We start from the raw sequence: 13,870 nt of genomic DNA, 5'->3' as shown, positions 1-13,870 counted from the left end.
GCAGCTCAATGGAGTACTGCTCTCCCCTCTGGGCTGGTGCTCCTGCCTCACACCTAGCTCGTCTTCACGCTGTTGAAACCAAAGCATTCAGAATCATTGGAATCTCCCGCGATGACGCTATCTCCGAGGGCCTTTCACTTACTCACCGCAGGCAGGTTGATGATCTTTCCGTCTTCTACCGACTCCTCTCCGGCCTTGCTCCCCCAACTCTCTCTGGGCTCTGTCCCCCAAATATTCCTACAGGTCGCACAAGAGCTGCCTGCAACCCTCTTATGGTTAAACTGCCAAAATAAAGACTCTCTGCTCACCTTCACTCCTTCATTCCTCTTTTCTCCCACGTCTGGAACAAACTCCCTCACTCTCTTCAATCCCACTCCTCCCTCCAGGTCTTTAAAATGGCTGTTCACCACCATCTCTTATCTTCCCCAATCCAAAACCTTGATCTTTTCTACCCCCGCTAATTTCACCCCAAATCAACTTTTTGAGGTGCTGACTTCTTTCCTGGAAGTCCTTGGTGTCCTTGCGTTTTATACCTATCCTGCCACACATCTCCCGATGTTGCCTGCTCTCAAATGATGTGTTTGTGTGCTTCCTCCCCTTATCTCCCCATCTTGTCGACCACTCCCCTTTTTATATACTTTGTTTGCTTGTTTGTTTGATTTGTTTGTTTGATAAATGTTAGCTCTTTCACGAGCCTCGACTCTGTATACAAAAAACAAACCAAAAAAAAACTCACTTTCATCCTTCCTCAACATGTGACCAAACCATCTCGACCTGTTCCTCCTCACAGCATCAATCACAGGCTCTATTCCGAACATCATCTTTCGCAATTCATCATTTGTCTTCCTCTCTCTCAACGATACTCTGCACATCCACCGAACCATTCGCATTTCCACTCTTTCCAGCCTTCGTTGCTGCTCTACGTTCATTACCCATGTCTCGCTCCCATAAATCATAACACTTCTCACACATGCAGCATACACCTTTCCCTTCAGCTTCAACGACACTGCCCTCCTCATCAGTACGCCCCTCATTTCCCGAAACTTCTTCCATGCACATCTCACTCTTGCAACCATTGCCGAGTCTGATCCACCTTCTCCATTCAGCATGTCCCCGAGGTAGCAAAATGTTTTCACACCTTCCAGCTTCACGCCGTCTCCAAGATCCAACTCAACATTTCCTCCATCTGCAGCTCCCTCTGTGCACACCTTACATTTGAATGTAGCTGCCACACTGGTTAATGACCCTCTCAGACTATTACATTTTTGATGAACCCACTCAGCGCACATTGTACATTGAATGGTACCCACCTTCACCTCAAACTCACCACTGTTCCCGTCCTTCGTCCTTACAGCTGTGCGTGCTCTTTTGTACATTGCCATCACGACTCTGATCAACCATTCCTCCACTCCTAACTTCCTCAATGCCCATGTCAATCCTTCGCGTGAAACCCTATCGAATGCTTTCTCCAGATTAACAAACCCAAGAAACAGCTTCTTCCTCTTCTCCATGTACTTCTCCTGCAACTGCCTCACAATAAAGAGCGCGTCTGTAGTTCCTCTTCCTGGCATAAATCCAAACTGCATTTTGTCGATCTTCACCTTCTTCCTTATCCTCCTCTCCAACACCCTTTCCAATACCTTCATTCCATGCTCCATTAACTTTATCGCTCGGTACGAGCCACACTCCAGAGCGTCACCTTTCCCCTTGTATAGAGGGACGAGGGTACTCGGTTCCCAATCCACTGGAATGCGGCCTTCTTTCACCACCAGATTACAGATCTCTGTCATTCTCTTCACACCCCAACTTCCTGCTGCCTTCAACATATCTCCCACAACTCCCGTCGGCCCTCCCGCTTTTCTACTCTTCATTGCTTTTATCGCTTCCTCAACTTCCTTCTCAGTTATCTTCTCTGCCGGTCCGAAAACTGGGTTACTCTCTATGTTGCCATCCCATTCATTCTCTGTATTCAACAGCATTTCCATATATCTTTTCCATCTTCCTTTAATTCCATCTGGGTCCACAACAATTTGTCTCACTTCATCCTTCAAGCAACTCACCCCCATCACATCACACGTCTCTTTTGCTATCTGCTTTGCAATCCTGAATACCGCTCTCTGACCCTCTTCCGAATCCAAGCTTTCTCCGAACATTTTCCTCCATGCCTCCTGCACCTTTGCTACCTCTTTCTTTGCAGCCTTCTTGGCTGCCTTATAACTTTCATGCTCTGCTTTTTCTGCTCCCATACCCTTCGCATTCTGCCACTCCTTGAACTTCTTCCTCTTCTCGTCAATCCTCTTTCCAACTTCCTCATCCCACCACCATGTTTCCGAATGCCTCGGTGGTCCTTTTGTCCATCCACATACCTCGCCAACGGCTCCCAACAGACTATCTTTCATTGACATCCAACCACGTTCAAGCTCAACCACATCATCCTCTACCCTACTCAGCCTCTCTTTTAATGCCTCCCTTACTGTCACCTCTTTCAACCTCCACACCTTCATTTTTGGTTGGTACTTCACCCACCGAGCTCTCCTCGCACCTTTCACCCTGATGTCGCAGACAACCAAGTGGTGCTGTGAAACAGCCTCCTCCCCCGGGATCACCTTTGTATCCCGGAGGTGCCCCCAATCTCGCCTACGCACCATCAGGTAGTCAACGGTTGTCGTCGACCCACCAGACGTGTATGTAACAAGCTTATTATCCTCTTTCTGGAACTGAGTATTACAAATCAACAAATCAGCTCCATCAGCAAACTCCAAAATCTTTTCACCTTCTCCATTTCTCACACCATATCTGTAACCCTCATTAACTCCCTCAAAACCGTCCATACTCCTTCCCACATGTCCATTTAGGTCTCCTCCTACCACAACAACTTCCTCCTCTTTCACCTTTTCCATCAGCTTCTCTATCGCACACCAGAACTTGTCCTTCTCTTCATCGCTCCGACCAACCTGCGGAGCATATCCCGAGATGACGTTCACCAAGAGCTTTCCAATCATTTTCACCATCATCAACCTATCACTCACTAGTCACACTCACCACACTGTCTACAAACTCTTCAGAAAACAGGACACCAACACCATTCATGCCCTCCAGGCACCCTTGCCACACAAACTTGTATTTCTGTCCCTGCCTACCCTTCACCATTCTCTCACCACTTCCCTTCCATCTCGTCTCTTACACACAACATATGTCCACTCTTCTTCTGATCAATACTTCCACCACTTCTCCTGATCTCCCTGTCATTGTCCCTACATTCCATGTCCCAAACCTCAGAAACCGATCTCCACTTCGGGCTGTATCCTGCCCATATGTAGTTGTAATTGTTCTCTTTTTGAGGCAATGTTTTTATGGCCAGATGCCCTTCCTGACGCCAACCCTCTTAGTCGCCTCTTACGACACGCAGGGATACGGTGTACCTATTCTAACCAGGGTACACACCGGGATAAAGCTTTGAATAAAACCAAACGGGTTTAATCCCGAACAAATAATCGGAGAATGAAATCAATAATAACTATATACAATGAAGTGAAATAAATCAGATAAAAACTAAGGCGTCAAGTCACAAGCACAGATGGGGCGAGGGACACAAAAATGTCGACTTATCTCTGGTGGCAGCGGTTGAGAGGATGGGCACGGAGCAGGCGATGAGATGAGCAGGACGACGAAGAGATGATGAGACTAACAGGACCATCAACAGGCAATGGCAGAGGATGATAACACCAAGACCAAAGCAGGCAGGCAGGATGACCTCCTTAAAGCTCTCCTTCTTCGGAAGACCAATCTCCTCAGAATACCAGTTCTCACCAAAAACGTGAGCTCCTCTCCTCAGGCTTGCGGTACAGTTAAATCTCCTCAGGCTCGCTGTACAGTTTATTCTCCTCAGGCTCGTGGTACAGTTAATTATCCTCAGGCTCGTGGTACAGTTAATTATCCTCAGGCTCGTGGTACAGTTAATTCTCCTCAGGCTCGCAGTACAGTTAATTATCCTCAGGCTCGCGGTACAGTTAATTCTCCTCAGGCTCGCGGTACAGTTAATTATCCTCAGGCTCGCGGTACAGTTAATACTCAAGCTCGCGTTACAGTTAATTCTCCTCACTCCACGCGAGCTCCTCGGCACACGTCAGAATGCGCCATCGCCATCTTGAATCTCCAACACTATGTTGTCCTATGGACCGATGAATGAAAATTTGAAATCGTTGGTTCATCACGCAAGGTTTTTGTACGCCGTCGAGTATGCGAAAGGATGGTTCCTCAGTGTGTGACACCAACTGTCAAACATGGAGGAGGAAGCGTGATGGTCTGGGGCTCTTTTGCTGGATCCAGAGTCGGCGACTTGTACAGAGTGACTGGCACCCTGAACCAAAAGGGCCACCACAGCATTTTGCAGCGCCATGCAATAGTCAATACCCTCTGATATACACCTGGTTGGTCAGGGGTTCATCCTACAGCAAAATAATGACCCTAAACACACCTCCAGGCTATGTCAAAACTACCTTCGAGGAAAAGAACAAGACGGTAGGCTTCAAATCATGCAATGGCCAGCACAGTCTCCAGACTTAAACCCCATCGAGCTGGTTTGGGATGAACTGGACAGAAGGGTGAAAGCAAAGCAACCTACAAGTGCAACACATTTGTGGGAACTTCTGCAACAGTGTTGGGAAGAATTTCACGAACAATATATGATTTCCATTGTAGAAAGAATGCCACGGGTGTGTTTGGTGGTTATATCTGCAAAAGGTGGCTACTTTGCTGAGTCAAAAATTTAAATTAAATTTTGTTAAACAAAATGATTCTATGATTTCTTTTTAGCTCCAATTGTTTATTTGTTCTATGCTTAGTTTCAGAGTACATTGAGACATTAAACTGCGTAAATTTCAATAAAAACTGGAAAAATTGAGGTGTTCTAAAACTTTTGACCGGTGGTGTATATGGGAGCGTACGCCAGATCAGCACGTCGCTGTGTCCTTGGACGACTCCTCAGCTCCATCCCGTGTGTGCTACAGAATGTGGTGTTTTTACAGCAGCCGGAGTGCAAATCCTGCCACCAACCTCCATCCCGTGTGTACCAAGTACCCTGGTACTCATTTTGCCAACCTCGGAAGGATGACAGGCTGAGTAAACCCCACCTGGCATTAATCCAACAGCTGAACGGGATTCAAACTCAGGACCTTGGGATTCCAAGCCCACCACCCTAACCATTAGGCCAACACCAGGTATCAGAGTATGAACTGACCGCAGGGCAAGTGGGGATGAATTATTTCTTGTCCTTTTTCTTTTGCATTAACTTCATTTAAAAAATGCCTGGCATTTTGACCAGAATGCCCTTTGGGGATCAGCCTGTTCTTTATTAGCATCTGCTGCTTTCAGGGCTCTTCAATGCTTTCTTCAGTTGCTTTGGTGATTGTGTGTTGCTGTTCCCTTGTAAATGTTAGCGAGGTTGGGCATCTGTGGCTTCGAAGTTTGAGTCATTTCCAGGCATTATCTTTACTTTGTTTCCATTTGCATGTGTGTATACCATTGGTTTGCGTTGTATTCCCAAGTTTCATCAATTGCAGACCACCATTTACTGAAAGTAAATGAAAAAAAAAAAAAGTAGAATAGGTTGCAGAACGTGGAGATAGTGGGTTGTGTTAAGCTGCCGTTGAGTTGAACGACGATGAACATGCCTGTGGTGTGCCAATGGTGTCGAGGTAGGTAATGCTCTGGTGTTTGGTATCGATCAATGTGGTGTAGATGTTCTATGTGGAATTGCCTTTTTCCCACTCTCTTTCCATGGAAATTAGGAATGCTTCTCAATCAAAGATTGCTGATGAGAATATATTTGTTTTTGCCATGTATAGCGGGCCTTTGCCACTTCTAACCTCTGAGGTTTGCAAGTCTGAGTACTGAGTCACTCTCCCAGAATGATTTCAAAAACATTATTGGCTTTGTTAACCAAATTGTGATGACAGAGACCCAGGTGATCAGTGGTAGTTTGGAAGCTGAGCTACAGAATAGATTCTGTGCTTACAGTTAGATGTGTGAAGAATTAACTTGCATATTAAAGGGTTTTCAGGATTCGGACAGGTGGGGGAGGTGAGCTGAGTTTGTTTTTGACATTTGATAAAATTGCTTGTTGCTGGAGGGACATTTTCAGATCAATCGCTGCATCATTTTGAGTTTGCACGTGCTGCTTTGGGCCTCAAATTGGCAACATCTTGCCGACAACGCAAGTGGTTTGAGCTGAATATGAGGTATGCAAGGAGGAGCCAATCATCCTATGTTTTGAAGTTTCAATACGACTCTCTTTTGGGTCAATGGGGTTGTTTCTAGTGGTAACTGCTGAGAATGGGTTAAGTTAATAATGGTTAATGATTAAGTTGTATTTCTATTTGTGCTTTGTGTGGTGGGTTTGTTACACTCATGGCCTGCCTGGCTGCCCTTCCTGGAAGCCATCTCTGATGTGTAGCAAGTCAAGTCATGCCTGAAAAAATGGGGCCTCTCTTGCTGTATTTACAAACTTTTATCTTTGCCAAGAGGAACATTGTTGAACCCATTAGTCAACAAAATACTCAGCCAAAAAAGGTAAGCATTAAAAAACTTGTTTTGTTGCCAGGTTAATGTAAAGCAATTTGTCCACTCTTAGCGACAATAAAATCTTATATATTTATGAATCCGTCATCCCCTCCCTCACCTCAAATGGCATTACTGCAGAATGTGCCCCCAAGATAAGGCAGAATGTGCCCCCAAGATAAGGCAGAATGTCTAAACTCTGTTTTCCTCAAACTCTCATGTACCCAACCCCTCCAGATCTGTCCCCATTTTACCCTCCTCATACACAGTCTACTGCACATTGGATCATTCTCTTCCGAGAAGATAAAGTTCTATCCAACCTTGACCCTGTTTCAGCAACGGGCCCAGATAGCATCAATGCCGATCTTTTCAAATCCTGCTCTGCCATTCCTACTCCCATTATTGTTTATACCCTATTCAGTCTCCTCATTTGGCCACCTCCCATCGGCCTGGAAGTCACCAAACATCACTCTCGTCTACAAGAAGGGTTCACAAACAGATCTTACCAACAACAGACAAATGAGCTTGCTTCCAATTCCAAACAAATTCATGGATTCCATAATTGCTGCTGATGTCAAGTTTTCCCCTGTTTATAAACAACCTGATATAGTTTGGATTCTGTTCCCGTCACTCGATTCTGGACATGCTTCTGCGCCCTCCTCAGCAATAGTTGGGGGGCCCTCAATATTGAAGAAGACATTAGGGCCATATCCCTGGACATATTTTGTGGCATTTGACAATAAAGTCTGACATCTTGCTTTGCTCGCCAAGCTCTCTGCGTGTGGCATAAAAAGCTGCCTTCATTCCTGGATTTCTGACTTCCTCCACTTGTGCAGTTCACATGTTGCCATCAATGGAAATCTCTCCCTCCTTCCAGTGGAATCTGGAGTTCCCCAAGGTAGTGATGGGCTACTCTTGATCTTCATCTACAGTGCATTCAGAAAGTATTCAGACCCCTTCACTTTTTTCACATTTTGTTATGTTGCAGCCTTATGCTGAAATCGTTTAAATTCATTTTTTCCCTCATCAATCTACACTCAATACCCCATAATGACAAAGAGAAAACAGGATTTTAGAAAGTTTTGCAAATTTATTAAAAAGAAAAAACTGAAATATCACATTTACATAAGTATTCAGACCCTTTGTTATGACACTTGAAATTTAGCTCAGGTGCCTCCCATTTCTCTTGATCATCTTTGAGATGTTTCTACACCTTGATTGGAGTCCACCTGTGGTAAATTCAATTGATTGGACATGATTTGGAAAGGCACACACCTGTCTTTTTAAGGTCTCACAGCTGACAATGCATATCAGAGCAAAAACCAAGCCATGAGGTCGAAGGAACTGCCTGCAGAGCTCAGACAGGATTGTATCGAAGCACAGATCTGGGGAAGCCTACAAAAAAAATTCTGCTGCATTGAAGGTTCCCAAGAGCACAGTGGCCTCCATAATTCTTAAATGGAAGAAGTTTGGAACAACCAGGACCCTTCCTAGAGCTGGCCGCCCAGCCAAACTGACCAATCGGGGGAGAAGGGCCTTGGTAATAGATGTGACCAAGAACCCGATGATCACTCTGGCTGTGCTCCAGAGATCCTGTGTGGAGATGGAAGAAACTTCCAGAAGGACAACCATCACTGCAACACTCCACCGATCTGGGCTTTATGGCAGAGTGGCCAGACGGAAGCCTCTCCTCAGTGAAAGACACATGAAAGCCCACAGAATCTTGTTTCTCACAGTCTGAGAGTCCTTTAGGTGCTTTTTTGCAAACTCCAAGCGGGCTTTCATGTGTCTTTCACTGAGGAGAGGCTTCCGTCTGGCCACTCTGCCATAAAGCCCAGATCGGTGGAGTGTTGCAGTGATGGTTGTCCTTCTGGAAGTTTCTCCCATCTCCACACAGGATCTCTGGAGCTCAGCCAGAGTGACCATCGGGTTCTTGGTCACCTCTCTTACCAAGGCCCTTCTCCCCCGATTGCTCAGTTTGGCTGGTCGGCCAGCTCTAGAAAGAGTCCTGGTTGTTCCAAACTTCCATTTAAGAATTATGGAGGCCACTGTGCTCTTGGGAACCTTCAATGCAGCAGAAATTTTTTTTGTAGGCTTCCCCAGATCTGTACCTCGATACAATCCTGTCTCTGAGCTCTGCAGGCAGTTCCTTCGACCTCGTGGCTTGGTTTTTGCTCTGATATGCATTTTCATCTGTGAGACCTTATATAGACAGGTGTGTGCCTTTTGAAGTCATGTCCAATCAATTAAATTTACCACAGGTGGACTCAAATCAAGGTGTAGAAACATCTCAAAGATGATCAAGAGAAATGGGAGGCACCTGAGCTAAATTTCAAGTGTCATAGCAAAGGGTATGAATACTTATGTAAATGTGATATTTCAGTTATTTATTTTTAATAAATTTGCTAAACTTTCTAAAATCCTGTTTTCTCTTTGTCATTATGGGGTATTGAGTGTAGATTGATGAGGGAAAAAACGAATTTAAACGATTTCAGCATAAGGCTGCAACATAACAAAATGTGAAAAAAGTGAAGGGGTCTGATTACTTTCTGAATGCAATGTATATAAACGATCTCTCGGATGCTCTGGAAACCCTCTTCCTTTTGCAGACAACACTACATTGTTGTAAAGTACTCCAACCCCACTACAAAGCGAACTGCAGCATGTCTTTGCTGATCTGGAGTTTATTAGATGCTCGTCTGGTAAATGGAATACGTCCTTCAATTTCACTTTCACTGTCTTACCCGACTGGTCTGCAAGCATCATCTAGCTAACCAATCAATTTCCATCGTCAGCCACTTGGAAGAGACTGTCTTCAACTTATAGGCCTTAACTTCAGGCATGACCTCATGTGCTGACCATATAGCAAAACCAGCCTCAGTCAGGGCATCTTCCATCAGCTTCTTCTTTTTTTTGTATGCAAAGTCTAGGCTCGTGTAAACGCTATAACATACATCAAAAGGAACAGTAGAAAGAGGGAGCAGGGGTTAGAAACACCAACAGCAGGGTTGAAGGACAAACTAGATGGTGACTGTCAAATATAGGATATGGGGAAGAACAAGGAGTAGGGAATGATGTATGGGGTGGAAACGATTGATACAGAAGCACTCAGGAAGGAATAACTTGAAATTTGTTAAGAGGTGGACTTTGGGAAGTGTTAACGGTGGTAGAAAAGATCATGGTTTTGGAATTGGGATCATATGGTCTTCCTTGGGAAATCAGAGCAACCCACAGTCCAGAAGGCCTTTGTAACTCGATTGAGTCCTTCTCTTCCCTCTGGGCTGGTGACCACGCATCACATCGGTGTATCGTTGATTCTGTGGAATCTGAAGGACTCAAAACGATGGGAATCTCAGGTTAGTGATGTCTTTGGGGAAAAAAAACAATTCTGTCCTCTTCCCCAATATTGCTTCCGTGGCTGTGTTCTCTGACCCCCCCTATCCGTTCTAGGATGCATGTGTTCTTCCATTAACTCCCTTCTGGTTAAATACCTTTCTTTCTCGTTTCTCCCATCTATGGAACCACCTTCCAGCGGCCGTCATGTCTCTTTCCTCCAGGGCTTCAAGCAGTCAGTGCACTGTCACCTCGTGTCATCCCTCATCCTGACCCATGGACTGTATTACCCCCATTAACCTTTAATAACCCTTACCTTAACCCAATGGGGCTTTTGCAATCGCAATTGTCTCTGCCTGTCTGTCAACTTTTTTTTTTACCATTTGAGCTTTTGTTCTCAAATTTTCGACAAACCCTTTTGAGAATATGGAGAAGACTAATTAATCAGTCAAAATGTGGCGACAAAGTCATAGTTGAAATAGCCCTTGGCCTGTCCACCGCTGCGCTGCGTGAGTTGCTGGGTTTTGTAATCACTTCCTTGTTTTTATTTTCCACTGAGCTTCAGTGTCTGTCCAGGCCATATCATTTTTACTATTTGAGCTTTTGGCATCAAATCTTCAACATATCTTATGAGAAAATGGAGAACATCAATTAATATAATTAAAAATTATTATATATATATATTTTTTACAAGGTCATGTTTTCAGCTAGTTTAGTTTGAGCACAAAGCGGACGTGGACGGGCGTTGCATTTTGGGATGCTTTCTAGTTTTAATTTGCTGAGAATAGGGCATCATTTTCATGAGCTTGAACTTGCAATATGATAAGCCAGCAAGAAACAGAGAGGGAGAGGGAGAAGAAAAAAAAAGAACACATCTGCTCGTAGTGGAGAATCACATGCATAGTAAGGGTTCCTGTACCAGTGCCAACATAAAGACTGAAAGTAAAATCATACTGAGGCAAAAATAACAAACAAGATGAGCAGCGCAAATTTATGTGCAAGTGGAGTAACATGATTTGGGGGAGTAGGGATGGTGGTGGCATGAGATCAGAAGACGAAGATAAACTAAAAACTGAAAGTAGAACAAAAATGAAAACCTCAAAGATGACAATAGCCAAAGGGGTTCCAATCCAAAGAAGTGATGGACCAGCACCAGCGAGGGTTGGCCGTTTAAACGATACCAAAGCATCTGGTGGTATTTAGAGATACAAGGCTGTAATTTGTTTGTGTGTGTGAATTCACTTGTCTCGTAGAACACCCGTACTAATTTTCATCAATATACGCTTGGTGCATGTCCTCTGATAATGCCAACTTGGTTGTCATCTTGCTCTGCCGATTGGGGAGATATGTACATGCTTTTGGATGATGGTGCCGATTAAAACGATGACAAATGACAACAGGAGTAGAGTCTGAAAATCAAACTGTATGTGGACATCGCTGTCCGATTCTGGGATTTGGTTTGTGGACTAATTTGTCTTGACGTACAACCTGGAATTGGATGTAGGGGGAGGGAGAATGGATGAAAGGTTTATTTTTTGTTGTTGTTTGGGTGCCCCTTTAATAGTATTCTCGATCTTGAGGCCAAAATGTCACACCAGGATAGTGTCATATTGCCAAAGCAGAAATCGTACCACATATCTTGAAATTGAATATGCTACATCTTCAACAAGGGGAGAGAGAGAGGAGGTGGCATTGGGGATGAAAAGTGTACTTTTTCTGCAAGTTTCAGTGTTGTATTTAAATTTTTTATATTTGTTCTTTCTACGTACAGTGAAGGATGTGTCAGAGCATCAGAGTTCACCTTTCTGTGCTGTTTTCTGACTCCAGCTGGACATGTTCTCCTTTCGAACATGTTGCTTTGCTTTGTGCTCGGCACATGCCAGGATATTCTGTGCCTGTTTCTCATTTCAATTTTTTATAACTTTTTTTTTTTTTTTTTTTTTTTTTTTGCATATGCTTATAATGGATTTCTCACGGATAAGATATGCTCGGCATGTAGTTTGAACTTGTTACTTGAATAATATCAATATAATGCGGCCCATTTTGGGAAGACCAGGTCAGTCAGTTAGCTGTTTGTCTTGTCGTATGTCTTGGTAATATCATGTACTGTGCTTGCAAATGAGCAGTGCCTTTTTCCTACAATCAAAAGGTAACACATTTTGATTATTGATGCTTCATAATATACGATTATACCATGCTGTTAAAATCCTCCTTGTTGCCCAATTGAGTCCTCGCAACGTTTTGTTCCATGCCCCCAACTCTCCCATCTCCCACCCCGTCTCGAGTCGCCACACAGTACATATCAAGTCTCGTGGTTAACCTTGACTCCCTCTCGATATAGACATACAGTCATGTGAAAAAGTAAGGACACCCCATGTAAAGTTTTGACTTTTTCAACATATTTCAACATACAGCTATTTGATCTTCATTTCAACAATATTGATAGATAAAGGTGATATAATATAACAAATATCATGAAACATTTACATTTTGTAGTCCATTGTATAATTTAAATAAACTTAAATGCAAATTTCGCATGTGGAAAAAGTAAGTACACCCTTGGCTCTAATAGGTGGTATTGCCCCCTTTGGCAGAAACAACCTGAAGTAGGCGTTTCTTATAACTGTCTACCAGTCTCTGACATCGACTGGGAGAAATTTCTGCCCACTCCTCCATGTAGAATTCTTCCAGCTGTGCGATGTTTGAGGGGTTTCTTGCATGCACAGCTCGTTTCAAATCCCCCCACAACATCTCGATGGGATTTAGATCTGGGCTTTGACTTGGCCATTCCAGCACCCTCCATTTCTTTCTTTTCAGCCTTTCCTTGGTGGATTTACTGGTATGTTTAGGGTCATTGTCATGTTGCAAGGTCCACCTTCGGTTGAGCTTCGACTCTCCGACAGATGGCCTCACATTATCCTCAAGCACCCTCTGGTACAATGAAGAATTCATAGTGGATTCTATGATGGTGAGCTGCCCAGGCCCTGACGTAGTAAAGCTGCCCCAAACCATAATATTTCCACCACCATGCTTTACAGTTGGTATCAGGTTCTTGTGGTCAATTGCTGTCTTTGGTTTTCGCCAAACATGTCTTCTGGTACTGTGATCAAATAGCTCTACCTTTGACTCATCTGTCCAGAGCACATTGTTCCAGAAGTGCTGGTGTTTGCCAAGGTGTTCACTGGCAAACTTTAGTCTTGCCCTGATGTTCTTTCTGGACAGCAAAGGTTTCCTCCTGGCACACCTCCCATGTAGATCAAATTTGTGCAGCCTCTTTCTAATGGTGGACTCATGCACTTTGACATCAACAGTGGCAAGAGCTACCTGTAGGTCCCGTGATGACATTCTGGGGTTCTTAGAGACTTCTTTCAGCATCTTGCGGTCTGCTCTCGGGCTGAACTTGCTGGGGCGGCCTGGCCTGAACAAGTTTGCAGTTGTTTGGAATCTTCTCCACATGCAGATGATCTTCCGGACAGTCGAATGAATGATTTCAAATAGTTTGGAGATCTTTTTAAATCCCTTCCCAGACTCATAGGCATCTATAACCTTTTCTGAAGGCCTCAGAGAGCTCTTTTGATCTAAGCATCGTGACGCCGCACACTTCAACAACAAGAGCAAACCAAACTAAATGTCTGAGGTTTAAATAAGACATGTTCCTCCAAGATCCTCTCTAACGATGTTCTAATCATTTGCACCTGAGCTGGTGCACCTGATTCTAATTTTAGGTATTTGAAGTGGTGATAAATGTAGGGGTGTACTTACTTTTTCCACATGTGAAATTTGCATTTATGTTTATTTAAATTATACAATGGACTACAAAATGTAAATGTTTCATGATATTTGTTATATTATATCACCCTTCTCTGTCTATATTGTTGAAATGAAGATCAAATAGCTGTATGTTTAAATATGTTGAAAAAGTCAAAACTTTACATGGGGTGTACTTACTTTTTCACGTGACTGTAGATATATATATATA

General features: G+C 43.8%; 1 protein-coding gene across 1 annotated transcript in view; it reads left to right on the top strand.

Annotated features, from left to right (window-relative positions):
- The window catches only part of LOC137434111 (furin), a 116,781-nt gene that overhangs the window by 47,103 nt on the left and 55,808 nt on the right, over positions 1-13,870 (top strand). The gene's annotated exons all lie outside the window — the stretch shown is intronic.

Source organism: Myxine glutinosa, chromosome 10, assembly GCF_964187855.1.
Source record: "Myxine glutinosa chromosome 10, kmMyxGlut1.1, whole genome shotgun sequence".
Taxonomy (NCBI): domain Eukaryota; kingdom Metazoa; phylum Chordata; class Myxini; order Myxiniformes; family Myxinidae; genus Myxine; species Myxine glutinosa.
The sequence above is the reverse complement of the archived record's forward strand: the minus strand, read 5'-3'. Positions and strand labels throughout refer to the sequence as shown.